This window comes from Nanorana parkeri, unplaced genomic scaffold (genome assembly GCF_000935625.1).
Source record: "Nanorana parkeri isolate BGI_ZX_2015 unplaced genomic scaffold, ASM93562v1 scaffold586, whole genome shotgun sequence".
Lineage (NCBI taxonomy): Eukaryota > Metazoa > Chordata > Amphibia > Anura > Dicroglossidae > Nanorana > Nanorana parkeri.
The window spans coordinates 1580153-1594188 of NW_017306854.1; the positions used below are offsets into that span (position 1 = coordinate 1580153).

Genomic DNA, 14036 nt, shown 5'->3' on the forward strand with positions numbered 1-14036 from the left:
AGGTTTTTAGTCATATAAATATTTAAATATACTATGAAGCTAAAGATGTTTTTTTTCTTCTAACAATTTCTTTCCAAAAGTTCTCCTCTAAACAGTAACACAGGTACACTGCTAACCATATGGAAAATAATGCAAAGTATATTTAATACTACTACTAATCATAATAACCCAAAAGGTTTTTGTATACTTTAATAGTGTACCTCTGTGGTTTATATTTTATGATACAGAAATGTAGAAGCTGTGCTTTTTTTGAAAAAATAACATTTACTGAAATCTTTAAATATATCTGCTATTTAGCAACAAAGGAAAGTGGATCATTTTGCATACATTACCAATAATAACCTAGATTCTTTTATAATTAGCCATTTTATGAAGGTTTTTCATTTACCAATAGATCGGTGACCCCATTCCGTTTCTCAAGCTGAACAATGTCATTCTTTTCCCAGGTGGATGCTAACTCTATCTGCTTCGATCAATAGGACACCTTGACAGTTCCAGTCAATTGGGGTTATGACATTCTTGTTCAGTCAAACAGATGAGACCTAGGCTAGAGAATAATTTTCTTCAGGTAAATACTGCTGCCTGGTACAATTACAGGGACTGCTTTCTCTTTTCAACCCGATTAATCTTCTCTACAATTTGTTATATGTGCAAGCTAATGCAAGAAATGTTGTTACGGATTCCAGATTGAATTTTTGCCACCTTTCAGATACCAAAATTACCTTTTTTATTGTGACAGTGAGTAGAAGCACTTTTCATATGATGTTTTTTTCAGCAGTGTCACATGTAATTAAAAATGAAGAGTTATTTTTTTTTTACAACACTTTCATGATTCATATAAATTCCGTTAATCGATGCAAGGTACAGCGCTAAAAGCCTCTTGCTGATACACCCAAAAATATGCAATATTAAGTTCAAAAAATGCAATAGAATTTCAAATATAATAATCACAATAAAATTATATGCAAATGAATCAGACCTCTGTGTGAGGAAAAATGTTGAAAAGTGCACAACATGTAACAGCTATGTACATGCAAAAACACCCACACCGCAAACTATAAATCCAAATAATAAAAAACATTGTCTGTTCAAACCTCTCTTGGAGGAAAAAACAGGTGCATCTGTGAAAGTGTCTATACAAAAACACAATTCTAGGACAAATAATATATTATGTTGCAAAAAATGAAGTGAAGTAAAAACATTTTGAAGTGAAAATATTTGCAAAAAAAACATTCAAATGTGGCAAAAAAAGCAATTCCAATGTAACAAAAAAGTTTCTCTTAATCTTTTGTGACTTGCCAAAAGAGTTCGAAAGAAAACATTTATTAAAGAAAAACAAAAAACAGCAAAAACCATCTATTTTCTTCAAGAATAAAACAAACTGTGAAAGTCAATGTGTTTCCCAAGAGCCGATACTTCTGTGATGTGTCCAACAAAAACAAAAGGAATCCCCTCTAGGGTATGCACTCACCAAAAGTAAGATGTTATTAAGTCAGTCTAACTCGCCGGGATGGAAGCCGGAGCTCAAACGTCCTCTCGTCCTCGGAACTCGCTAGAATCCTGTGATTATCTCCCAGTCAAGGCCATAAAGGAAGAGAGCAATACGCTCATAGTGTAATAAATTAGGATTTATTTATTGTATATAAAAACAATAGCGCTTAGATAAAAAGTATAAAAACAGAAAAACAGCCGGCCAGTCGGTCAAGCGTGACTTTCCAGACTGAAAGTGTGACGTGAATGAAGGCCCGCCACCGACGCGTTTTCATATAGACATTATCAAGGGATGGCAGGTCTACCTAGTTCAGTCTGGAGAGTCACACTTGACCGACCGGCTGTTTTTCCGTTTTTATACTTTTTATCCAAACTGCTTTTTCCGCTATAACTGATGAGCCTCAGCTAAAAACCTGACTCACACAGATCACTTTCTGAATGCTGCTGTAGTTTAGGCACCATTGCAATGTGGCTAGGGCACTAATCTTTGCCAGGGGTTAATCACCACAGTCTGTACAGATAGTGTTATGGCTGCAAAGAGAATAGATTGGTTGCCACTGAAGCAGAGACTCATGAAATTGAAGTTCTGAGGTAGGGAGAGACAATGCTGGTGCATGCAGAATAGACTACAGCTCCCAGTGGCAGTGGCTTATGTAAGTGGGGAGGACTATGTGACTCAGCCCTCTTCTGAAGCATGGGCTGAGCAGCTGGGACACTCCAGGCTGCAGGACACGTGTGAGGATGGGGCAGATAGATTGCTGTGGAAAGAGCCACAGACATTGCTGATGCCACTGATGAGGTTGTGGAGATAATAGCAGACATCTGCAGAGAGAAAGCAGTCACAGGCGGGGTCTGCCTCTACTTCAGATCCACTAACGTCACTACTGCTGTTGTGAGAGATCTATCTGCTGCATTAGAGACTGACACTCCTGCAACCTTCGATCGTTTGAATGCCATTAGGCCTGTGTGACAGCTGCTGCCATAGAGAGAGACCTGCTGCTTCTGTATCAGAGCTTCTTCATAAAAGTCCATTGAACAGCTGGTTGGAGATGGAGATGATCTTCTCACTGACCAGCGAGGGAGCCATCACTCAAGCCTGCATTCCACAGAAGTGGCAAGTGGCCAATGGTCACCTGTTATGCTGAATTTAACCTGTGCAGACAACAAAGTTTGGGCCCCAATGCTGGCTAGCCAGCATAGGGTCCTGGGGGACATTCTGGACCAAGTCATTATCAACCCAGTTTAGATATAGTCTCTGGGTATTTCTTAATTTGGCTCAATATTATCTATTGCAGCAAGTAGATAACCATGGCTGAGGTATGCCTGAATGCTTACCATGAACTTATTGTATACATGTTTTTGAGACTGCCAGGCACTGCTTGGAGACCGTTGCCTCAGAGGGTCAGGAGACATTTAGAGTAGGGATCTGGATGTTTGCACATTTGGCAAGGGTGTGATACAGACACAGGGTCTAAGGAGCACAAGGCATTCATTAGTAGAACATGGCACAGGTAAGTGTGACAGCATGCGTTGGTTAACTTGACTATAACTCTGTGACTAGTTTGCCTACATAAATGCATTTTTATTTAGTTTGTTAAAGTTGTTAAACAATGTGCCCAGACTTTGTACACAGAATCATTTGCATATTCGGAATAAGTAGTAAACACAATTTAAAACACACCCTCCTTCACCTTCAAGTATAGTCACTGTTGATAAATTAAACTTTAAAGTTCATAACACAAGTACTGAAATCAAAATGGTTTTGCTAAGGTTTTTTATAGCATCAGAGTCTTGGCAGCCTTCCGGATTGTAAACACATAGCTGTTAGAAACCAAATGAAACTTGAGTATAGAGTCTCTGCTGTGGTGTTTGAGGATGTTTGAGAATTACTTACATCACATTACAAGCAGCTAGAGAGGTCAGATATGTCAACACTCTTTTACTGCTTTTAAAAATGTCCATAGTCTAGACACAGATGCACTGTAAAGGCATATAAGGCTTTTATTTGGTACACATTTTTAATATGAACCTTTTTTGTTTCAAGGAGAAAAAAAATACTTTTTAATACTCTAATTATATCTGACAATTGCAGCATTAAACAGCTAAATGTTGCCATTTTCAGGCTATCGATCCCAAACATATTATAATTGATATGATGTTTTATTACAACTTTTCCCCACTCACTATTACTCCTTAATGCAAATCATGTAATTTTACATATCGTAGGGGAATCCAAGGGAGAAAAAAAATCAAAGAGGAAAGGAAAAAAAAAAAAAATAAAATCCTGATTATATAAATTCTGGGTGGTAGAGGACATGGGGCATCCTATCATGGTAGAAGGGTGGGAGTGGCAATATTGCTCTATAAATTTCTACCTTATTCATTTAACCCTGCTGCATTAGAAGCTGATGGAAGACATATGCAGATTCTACATTGTATTAATGATTTTGAAGTTAAACTATATAACATGTATGCACTTGTTGTGGCTGGGATTGACCAGGATGGAATTTAGCACAGGGTAGTGTGGGGGGCACGTGAATGCGGTGGTTTCTAGCACAGAGGACAGACATTCTATGAGAAATATCTGCACCTGTGGTCAGTCTTAACAATCCTTTCTTATATTGCAACTACAGAAACAACTCTCTCTCCACAATGTTTGGAGACTGCACAATCCTTGAAGGATGGAGTACACACATTTTTCTCATGTTCAGCTTTCCTTTTCCCCATATTAACTACAGGGGTGATGTAAAAGTATTTAGAAATATTTAGTAGTTAGATTACTCTCCTGTCTTTTGTAGGCAATGTTTGAATAAAGATCTAGTGTTTGCCTGTTCAAAATATGTTGAACAAGTCAACAATTTCCTTTCCGTGCACCTACTTTTACCAAGTTCAGGGACAAGTGAGAGGTAAGCTTGCTCTCATAGTCAATGTATGTTCAAATGTTGGGATTGCCATAGATATCACAAGTGGCCCTATTGGTCAGGAGTGTGAAACAAAGTGACAAAAAAGCAGAATCAAATGGTATGGCTTAGCTGGGTTTTAAGTTTGTGTTGCAAAAGTCAAATTTGCCATTAAGAAAAAGTTGACTATTACGCACTTTTGTCCTTCCCACGGTCCTCTACAGCAAAATAAAGGTGAAGTAATTTTGTTGAAGCTAATTTAGTATTTTCTATTATAATTCTCTATTCTATCCAAAGTAAGACAGATGTAAAGATGTTATAGAAATTAACAGAGGCAAGCACAAAAGAAAGCAAGTCACAATCTTCATGACATCTATTTAAAATAGTAAGATTGCTCAGTCTGTTTTTCTCAGTTTCAGGTTCTAAAGGCCACTAATTTGCATAGATTTTCCTGCAAGACACAGATCAAAACATTATGGTCAGACTCTGAATGTTTATTACTTATTTGTCTTAACCAGTTAAACATTTTGAGACCACAAGTTCCTTATACAACTCAAACATTCTAGTAATAAATGTAAACATTCAATTCATGGTTCATGAAAATTATATGTGTATTTCATCTATTTTCCAATGTTACCCCCACTGTTTGCATATCTGATAGTGCTTGCAATTGTGAATACACTAAATTATGTTAACATTATAAAGAATAAATATTTTATTAAAGCCACAGAATAAAAAAATAAAATTCTTAAAGTACTTCATGGAAATAGAAAATAAACCAGAAAAGGTAATTTACATTACTGGGATAAATTATTTAATTTATTACAACAGTCCAAGGTATGAAGCACCAGTATGGGATGTAGAAAATGTCAACTTTTTAGAGACAATACATGACCTTTGCAAGATGAGTCTATTTTATGCTAGAAAAATGGTAATTCAAATGCAAAGACTGCAACACAAATGTCATAATTGTTTTAGAGAAAGGAAAGCAGTTTTGTTGGTGACATGTAGCATGCAAATGCATATACTGTATTTATTGTATAAAGTCAAAGATGTTTTACAGTGAATACTTACAGCTACAACCCATCAGGACAGGGATAGGCAACCTTGGAGTGATTTAGATCTACCTTAAATACACTGAAGCATCTAATGTTCTACCATCATAACAATGATGTTTGAGTCTAGGTTTTTACTATTTTGAGACAATTATAGTGTAAAGAAAGGAATAGGGGTACATTTTTAAGAAGGTTTACACCTAAAAAAATTATAAAACTGACTTGCATGTCCCCACCAACCTTGTTTCTGATTGGTGGAATTCTCCCCAGTTTAAACCCCCTGTTGTCTGGTTTTTACTGCACTGTCAACATATTCAAGTTTACCATTGCTCAGAAAACTGCTGTTTGCTTTAGTTAGCATGGCTTTAGCTCATTATTGGAAAAATATTTATTTTTTATTCATGTCGTCTCACAGTGCAGACATTTCCCAACCTCACAAGTCCACTGAAAATAAGTAGATTTATGTGACCAAGGTCCTGAGCAGCTTTGCCCAGTGGCATATCTAACCACACTTTTAAAACTGCTATTTAGGGTGATATCTGCCAACCAGTACTCTGCCTACCAACCAGTGTGATATGTGGCAAGTTTAACCATTATTGTAAATGGCTTTAATTGTTTAATACAGTTTTTCTATTTTTATATGGACTGTATAAAAATAGAAAAACTGTATTAAGTACAAATGTGCATGAGAGGACTTATGCACATTTGTGAATAATGCTCATACTTTTTAACACAATTGTTTAATATTGAATAGACTCTAGTTTTTGAGCTGTGGGTGCCCCATAGAGGAGGTAAAGACTTTGCTGAATAATACTTTCAGCCATATCTACCGTTCATTGTAGCCTTTATGTTCTCTTTTTTGGATAGTCGTGCATTTAATTACTTACTAGATGCATCTGTTTAATTGACTCAATCAGATTTAATAATGTTTCTATTAAATTATTCATGACAGCAGTCAGATAGAGACTGTTAACTTAGCAAAGTGCATTTTCATTTTGGAAAGTGAATAGTCACTTTGCAAAGTGAATGTTTAATTGCCTTAGTAAATAAGGTGAAGCTATATAAAATTTAAATACCCAATAATGTGCTTTGGAAATTTAAAAACTATTTCCTGCTTGCACACGATTGGACGATTGAGGTTAAAACAGTTTCACCTTATTAACTAAACTTAGTGAACAATCACTTTCCTAAGTAAAAAATTCCCTATTCCTTTAATAAATTAACTTTTATGTGTATATGCCTTTTTCTTATTCTGTGGTTCCTAAGTGTCTTATAGCTAAACCTATATTTGACTAAATGCCACCCTTGCTTACCCCTCTATTACAATTGTATCCCCTCTGTTTGCCCTATATTAATATTATAATACAATTTTTATTCCATTGCTATAATTATTTATTTGATGATGATGATGATGATGATGATGATGACTATTATGTGGTTTATCTAATTTTTATACTCAACTGTTATGTGAAAGCTAGCTTTTTTTTCCTCCAGAATATGTTTTGATATATTCCCCTCACTGTTTTTTAAAATTCAACATTTAAGTGATATCCATATGGTGAGTGCATGTGTGACACATTACAATGAATGGCACACATGTGACAACATTACAATGAAGGTCACTCACACACACGCGCACACACATGTACAATTATTGATCCTTAATACTCGAGTCTGCTTGGAGGCCATACATCCTTGAACTAAACCCTCTCTAACCAAACAGTACCAGTCAACTACTTTACTCCATTTGAATATGTTGATATTTATTTAAAAGAGAACTATGGGGTAAGTGTTTTCCCCATTGTTCTCTTAAAGCCACAAGCTGTAGCTCGCAATATACTGAGCTTTGGGTCACGGGAGGACGTTAATATATGTCCTCCCATGACCCAACGCTCAGTATATTGCAAGCTACAGCTTGTGGTATAATGAGGCAGCTGAAGCCAGGATGGATCCTGACATTACTGTTGAGATCCACCCAGCTGCGTGAGTGACAGCTGGCTCTGCCTATCTAGAGGCAGAGCAAGCTGTATCCACCCCCTCCCCCATCCATTCCTCCAGTCAGCGCCAGGGGATTGGTGCGGGGAGGGAGCAATCCCTGCAGTGAGCTGTGAATGATAGTTATGGCTCTCTGCAGTGAGATGATCGAGAATTGGCCGAGTATGCGTTCGCTCATTTCCCGATCTATTGAGCCGACGTATGACAGTTTAATTGTCACACATCAGCTCGAACTATGAGGATGAGTGATTTTCACTCACCTCATAGTTCTCCTTTAATTTTATTCTGCTAAAAATGGCCACATGTCCTAAAAAATGTAACCACTTGAAGACCACCCCCTTGCTAGGCCAGACCATTTTTCGGTATTCAGCGCTGTTGTACTTTGACTGACATTTATTCAGTCATGCAACGCTGTACTGAAATTAATTTTATACCATTTTTCGGGGACAGAGAGAGCTTTATTTTGGTGGTATTTAGTCACCAACTGGGTTTTTATTTTTTATTATATAACAAAAAAGTACACTAAATTTTGTAAAAAAAACCTGTTTCCCTATGAAATGTTATGAATCATTTATTATCACCCCAATTCTTTTGTAAAATATAACGGACGGGGTCACGTCGGGTAAATAGACAGCAAACTGGTCAAGCTTTAAAATTGCACGAGCCCTCAAAATTGCAGAAAACGACACACCCAAAATTGGCCAGGGGCGACGCTTTAAAAGCTTTACCGCTCATCAGTTTAATGTTATCAGTAATTAATGGCCCTAAAATTATTGCACTCATTCTGACGTTCGCGATGATATGTTACATGTGTAGCACAATAGGCAGAATCATCGTTTTCGCACGTTTGCATGTTTTATGTATTTTACTTTTTTGGCACACCCGACGCATGTTTGCGTGTTTGTGTTTTTTTACTTTTTTTTATTTGTGACTATTTTTTTTAGCTTCTTTATTTTTTTATGCTTTAATTTTTTTAAACTTTTTTTACACTTAATTTTATTGCTATCACATAGGGGACTAAAAAATTCACTATGTGATAGTCAATTCACATGACAGGTCCTTTTTTTGGAGATATCAGGGGTCTCTAAGACCCCTAATGTCACCTAGGGAGCCCCAGAGAAGCTGATGAAGCAGTGCTCTGTTTCATCAGCTTCTCACCGGCATCTGGAACCAGAGAGTGACACTGAATGCAGGAAGTGATGTAATACACATCACTTCCTGCATTCAGGGACTGAGAAGAGCTCAAAGGGAGATTGTGTACTGACCTCCCATTGATCTCCAATAAGAGCACCGCTGTGCCGGTCCCAGCCGCACCGGGCACAGCGGATCTTGGGACCGGCAGCGGCAGTAAAGAGGTATGGGGGGCGCCCACCCGCACCTCCTGCAAGCGTTCAGGCATCTCTAGAGACGCCCTATTGCTTGAATGTAAACAGCCATCGCTGGCTGTTTACATTGCTAACAGTTCCCCACTCATGTGCGCGCAAAGTGCCGCACACAAGCTGGGGGAGGGGCAGGATGTCATAAGACCCTACCGCTCCTACAAGACTCCCATCCGGCCTTTCAGGAACAGCCATTGATGTGAGGTGGTTAAATAAAGAAATAAGGTTTAGGGATATATACCTCAAACAATAATTGTTAAAGGATACCCACAGATAGAGAAAAAAAAAACACAATCCATCCACATAAAAATGATATGTGGAATGTTATCTTTGTTTAAGTTATAGAAAATATTTGCCTCACAACAAAGCTAACATCTTAAGTTTTATTGGGGGTGGATAAAATGAACATTACTGGCCCATGACAACCTGTGCAGAATCTTCTTTCATAATAAAAATAATAGATACAATTAGCATGCAATATCAAGTAAATTCACAATTATGCAAATCCATCTAATAACTTTAGAAGTTGTTTATTTGTGCCTTCAAAAGAAACACAAACTAGATCATTATAATGATTTCCAGTAGTGTTAATGGCTGGAGTACCATTTTACCTATACATAGTTAAATTTGCCAAAAATACAATTCTGGAAATACCTAAGATATGTTTGCATAGAAGACAAATGTATATATGTTTTAATATATTACAATATTTTATAGCCATTTAAAATATGTGACTAGATACAGTATATAGATATAAATCGAGAGATACATTTTTTTAATTTAAAGAATAAAAAAGCAATGTTGATTATGAGGTCACATTGCACATATTTGTTTTCTTTACAGAGCAGCAGAGCTGGGCTACATATGGCAGTAAAAATATGCCAGTGGGATTTATGCTTCTGGACATTTCATGTGACATTTAGGTGCTCTTACTTGAAATATTTAAAAAGAGCAACAATTTCATGCACTGGGATTTGGATGTATCTTTTCTCTTCTGTTCAGAAAATGGAATAAACTTTCAAACCAATAGAAAGGCAAAAATTTTTTTCCAAAAAGTTTTATATCGCAGTCAGTTCTCTACTATATTTTCAAACAAATATCCCTGTATTAATATATTAACACCTATTTGTATTAATTAAAAAAAATAAACAGTGGTGTAGCTTTGTGAATTGTATTACCAATTTTGTAATAATACAAATAAGGTGTTCCAGATTATGCCACAAGAGGACCCTTAAGAGGGAAATGGATGGGATGTGATATATCCAAAGACTGTTGTCAGGGAAATTAACTTTAAGTTCAGGTGCTTATACCTGCTATCACCATTAGCCTAGAGGATTTAAATTATATTGGAGACTAACACCCACATACACCAATGGTATGCAATAGATAGTTGGATTTATGACATGATTGCATTAACATTCAGAGTAGGATGTACTGTATGTAATTGGTATAAGCTTTGATCATTGGTAAAATTCAAATGGCAGTCATATAGGGAACTTTTCAGTAATGCCAGATAGTTTGGTAACTTGGATGTCACAGACTTGGCACAATGCCTTGCGGTTTTTATAAGTTAGTTTGCTCATCACTTGTCTTATGATGTTGTCATAACCCATAAAATTCCCGTAAACATGTTTTAAATCCGAATTACAGAAGTTATTACATGAAACAGGACAATATTTGCCAAAGGTTAATATATGTATGTAGATATATTTCAAAGTCCTATGCTTTATGCATTGAAGCTAATTTGAATCACAGATGCCATTTTAAGAAAATGTTTCTCTCTCAAGGAAACATTTTAGCTCCCTTGTGCAGGGACTGTTAGGGTGTAGTGTACTGACTTTTTTGTAATACACTACATATAACTTAAACTGATACTTTAGAACAAAGTCTAAATAGAAATTAATGAGGCATGCTGTAAGACCATGCCTGGCCGCAAAGATACTACTGCACATGCGCATAGGCCTGGTCACCGCATTTGTGGGAAACGGAGGCTATTGCGCATGCGCCACCAGCGGACGTACACGTGAAGTCGCTCTAACATGGAAGTGACTCACCCTGTCTAATAGATTACCCTATTTAAACCAGCTAAGTTCAAATGATCATTGTTGAGTGGTCTTTCAGCTTCAGTGTGTGTGTTCCTGTACCATGCCAGTTCCAGTATTTGTTGTTGACCTGGATTCCTTGACCTTGCCTGATCACTGCCTGCCATTGACTCCTGCTTGCCCTTGGATACTCTTTTGCCTGCTTTGTACTATGACGCCCGATTGTTGCTGACCCTGGCTTGCCTGACTCCGCTCTGCTCCAGCCGTGTTCTGGGAGGTCAAGCTGCATCTGCACCTGCTTCCTGCTTCACTGAAGACGGGCTTCAAGAACCGGCCCAGGCCCAGTGTCCTGCATCCTCTGGCACCAGTGCTGCCCGCTGTCCACCCACTTCCTGTCTCCACATTCAGGGGTGTGGGACACAAGTTGCAAAGGAGGCCTCCTCACTACTCCATCAGGTATGCGATACATGCAACAAAATGCAGTTGGAACCCTCACAAGTAGATGTGTGCATTAAACCTACACACATTGATAAACAAATCTGAAGTAGATATCTAAAGGTCTTGTGGCTGTATGTGAGGGCTGAGAATTACTTTGTAGATAAAAAAAGACTATGGACAGGATGACCCTTTAATAATAGGGGTCCCAGGATCTTTGTTACTGATATTGGTCTCTTCAAAGAGAACCAAAAAATTGCTGCAGTGGGTACAAAGGGAGAAGCTGAGATCACCTATTACAGTTGGACTTTCAACTCGGTGCCTGTGCAATGACATGTTGTACTGCTAGGTAGATAACAACTGAGCCCAAAGTAAGGAAATACTTTGCGTACTCACAAATCCAAGCAATTAGTGCTAAAGAGGATTCCAGGTTGCTGGGGGTGACCAGGTCACTATAGGCAGGCATTGGAATCAGACTGGATATCTATTACATCCAAGGTACTATCAAAGCAGGAGCCTAAACCGGACAGAGCTTCATTCAGGCTGAAAGGAAGAACATGGAGTGTGTATGCATCAAACTCTACTTAGTAGATGAGATCAGTGCTCAGCCCCCTTAGCCTTAACTCAGTACACCCAAAAGGTGGTAAAAAATTAAAAGGGCGATACTGCTTAAACTGTGAGGTAATTTAGTATTAGTGTGTCCTAAAGTAACTCACTATGTAATTTTTTAGAGACAGGTATGCCAGAGGATGTACCACACTCTAAAGCTGGAAAAGCATAATTTGTGAATAAATACAAATAAATCTATTTCTCCACAGAACAACTGAAGAAGAAAAAAACTGTGTCCAAAAAGCCAAAATGGTTTGGTTCACTAAGGGAGCCTGAAAAGACTGGGTCACAATAAGGGTTGCAGCATGGTTCTAGACTTGTACCCAAGATATTCAGAATGTTATCTGAACAATGCTAAGATGCAGAGCTGAAGAGTGTAGAGCACATTCCAAAGCAAAGCAAAACGAAGGAAAGCTATACAGTATACAAAAGCCTGAAGGGTTGTCTCATGAAGTTTAAAGCTTTAGAGTCTGGGTAACACCAACTACTGTCATGACTTTGGACTTAGAGTAACCCACAAAGAACATATCAGTGTGGTGTGGCTAAGATTTCAAAGCAAATATAAGGAAAATGCATACATAAGTATACTATAGCTAAGGAGAAACCCATATATAACAGACTGAAACATACCTACTAAATATTTGTACCTGTTTCATTTACGATAAAGGGAATTTGTTTTGCCATAATATAGATCAAAGTGGGGAGCTGTATTATTTTTATAACTCAATTTGAAATGTTCAGAACAGGGTAACTACACTGGTGGTAGGCTGGTACACTATATATAACTGTTCCACGTCAATTAAAGAGGATAATGCAAAATCTTAAGAGAAGGCAGAAAAAGGAACTGGGAGTTGTCAGTGATAACATGATGATGGAGGAAATCACTGGAAGGCAATAGATGTCACAATGTGACATCTGTTCTGAACTGCTTTGATCATCAGGGAAACCATGCCAGGATCCTTTCTATATAGTGTGCCAGTCTACCACCAGTGGAGTTAACCTATTTTGAACATTTCAAATTGAGTGCTTGAAAGTCGCTTAAAAAGAAGATGGAGCACAAAAACTGGGCGTGGTGGACCCATGTTCGGTCTATGGGGAGTTGGATTAAGTGGACACGTGCCAATGTATATGAGATTATGCCTGATCCATCATGATCAGGTCCACCAAAACCAAAAACTCTGTTCTGTTTGGTTTTCCAGACCCGGACAGAGTCGGGGCTAACCGAATGAAAAAAAAGACGTATGTCCTTTTAAATATGGCTGCCTATAGACTAAAATTGGGCTTCTGATCATATCGGATTGGACCTCCTGTGTGAAAGGGCGACATGTATGATCAGCCTGTTATTTACCACTAAGGATTTGATACTATATTTCAAATTAAAAAAAAAAGTATTTTGTACATTGCAATGCATTGTATTGGGATTGAATTGTTGCATGAAGTGGAAAGAGAACATATAATATTTGACATTTTAATAACTGTATTCATAAATATAAATACACAAATTATATATATATATATATATACACACACACACACACACACACACACTGTATATATACAGTATATATAGTGGGTGGAACTGCAAATATAGCTCTTTTTGCCAGGTTCCCAAAACACATACCTGGGGAATTAGTAAATTTGTTTGCATCCACAAACAAATAAGTGCATTGACCCAAGAGCATCAGGTGTGAGTTTATTGTAGTCAGTTTAGTAAAATAATTCCAATCAGATGCTGTGTGTTACAGACATTTTTAAGTGGCCAGTGAACTTTTCTCTACGTTACTGAACAATATTATATATTTTTTAAATACAACTTGACAGTCAGTGTATACACAAAGGAAATCATGTTATCACTAAATCCATAGTACGTATGTCCATTTTTCTCAAGGAATATACTGTACATAGTGATATATATATATCTATTCATATATATATACTCTCGTCATGAGGCTTCAATTGAAAATTGCCATAATGCTTTTTATAAGATGAAATTGGATTAGATAGAGCTCTGATATGAATACAGCAATTTCTCAGTAACTGTGAGCTGCACAAATTTCTATCAATGATTTTGTTTTATAGATAAATTCACATTCTTCTTAAAAAAAAAACAGAAAATTAATATTTTAATTG

The 14036-nt window shown here is 37.3% G+C and overlaps 1 protein-coding gene across 1 annotated transcript in view; it reads right to left on the reverse strand.

The window, feature by feature from the left end:
* Positions 1 to 14036, reverse strand: part of CSMD1 (CUB and Sushi multiple domains 1) — an 880549-nt gene that overhangs the window by 663092 nt on the left and 203421 nt on the right. The gene's annotated exons all lie outside the window — the stretch shown is intronic.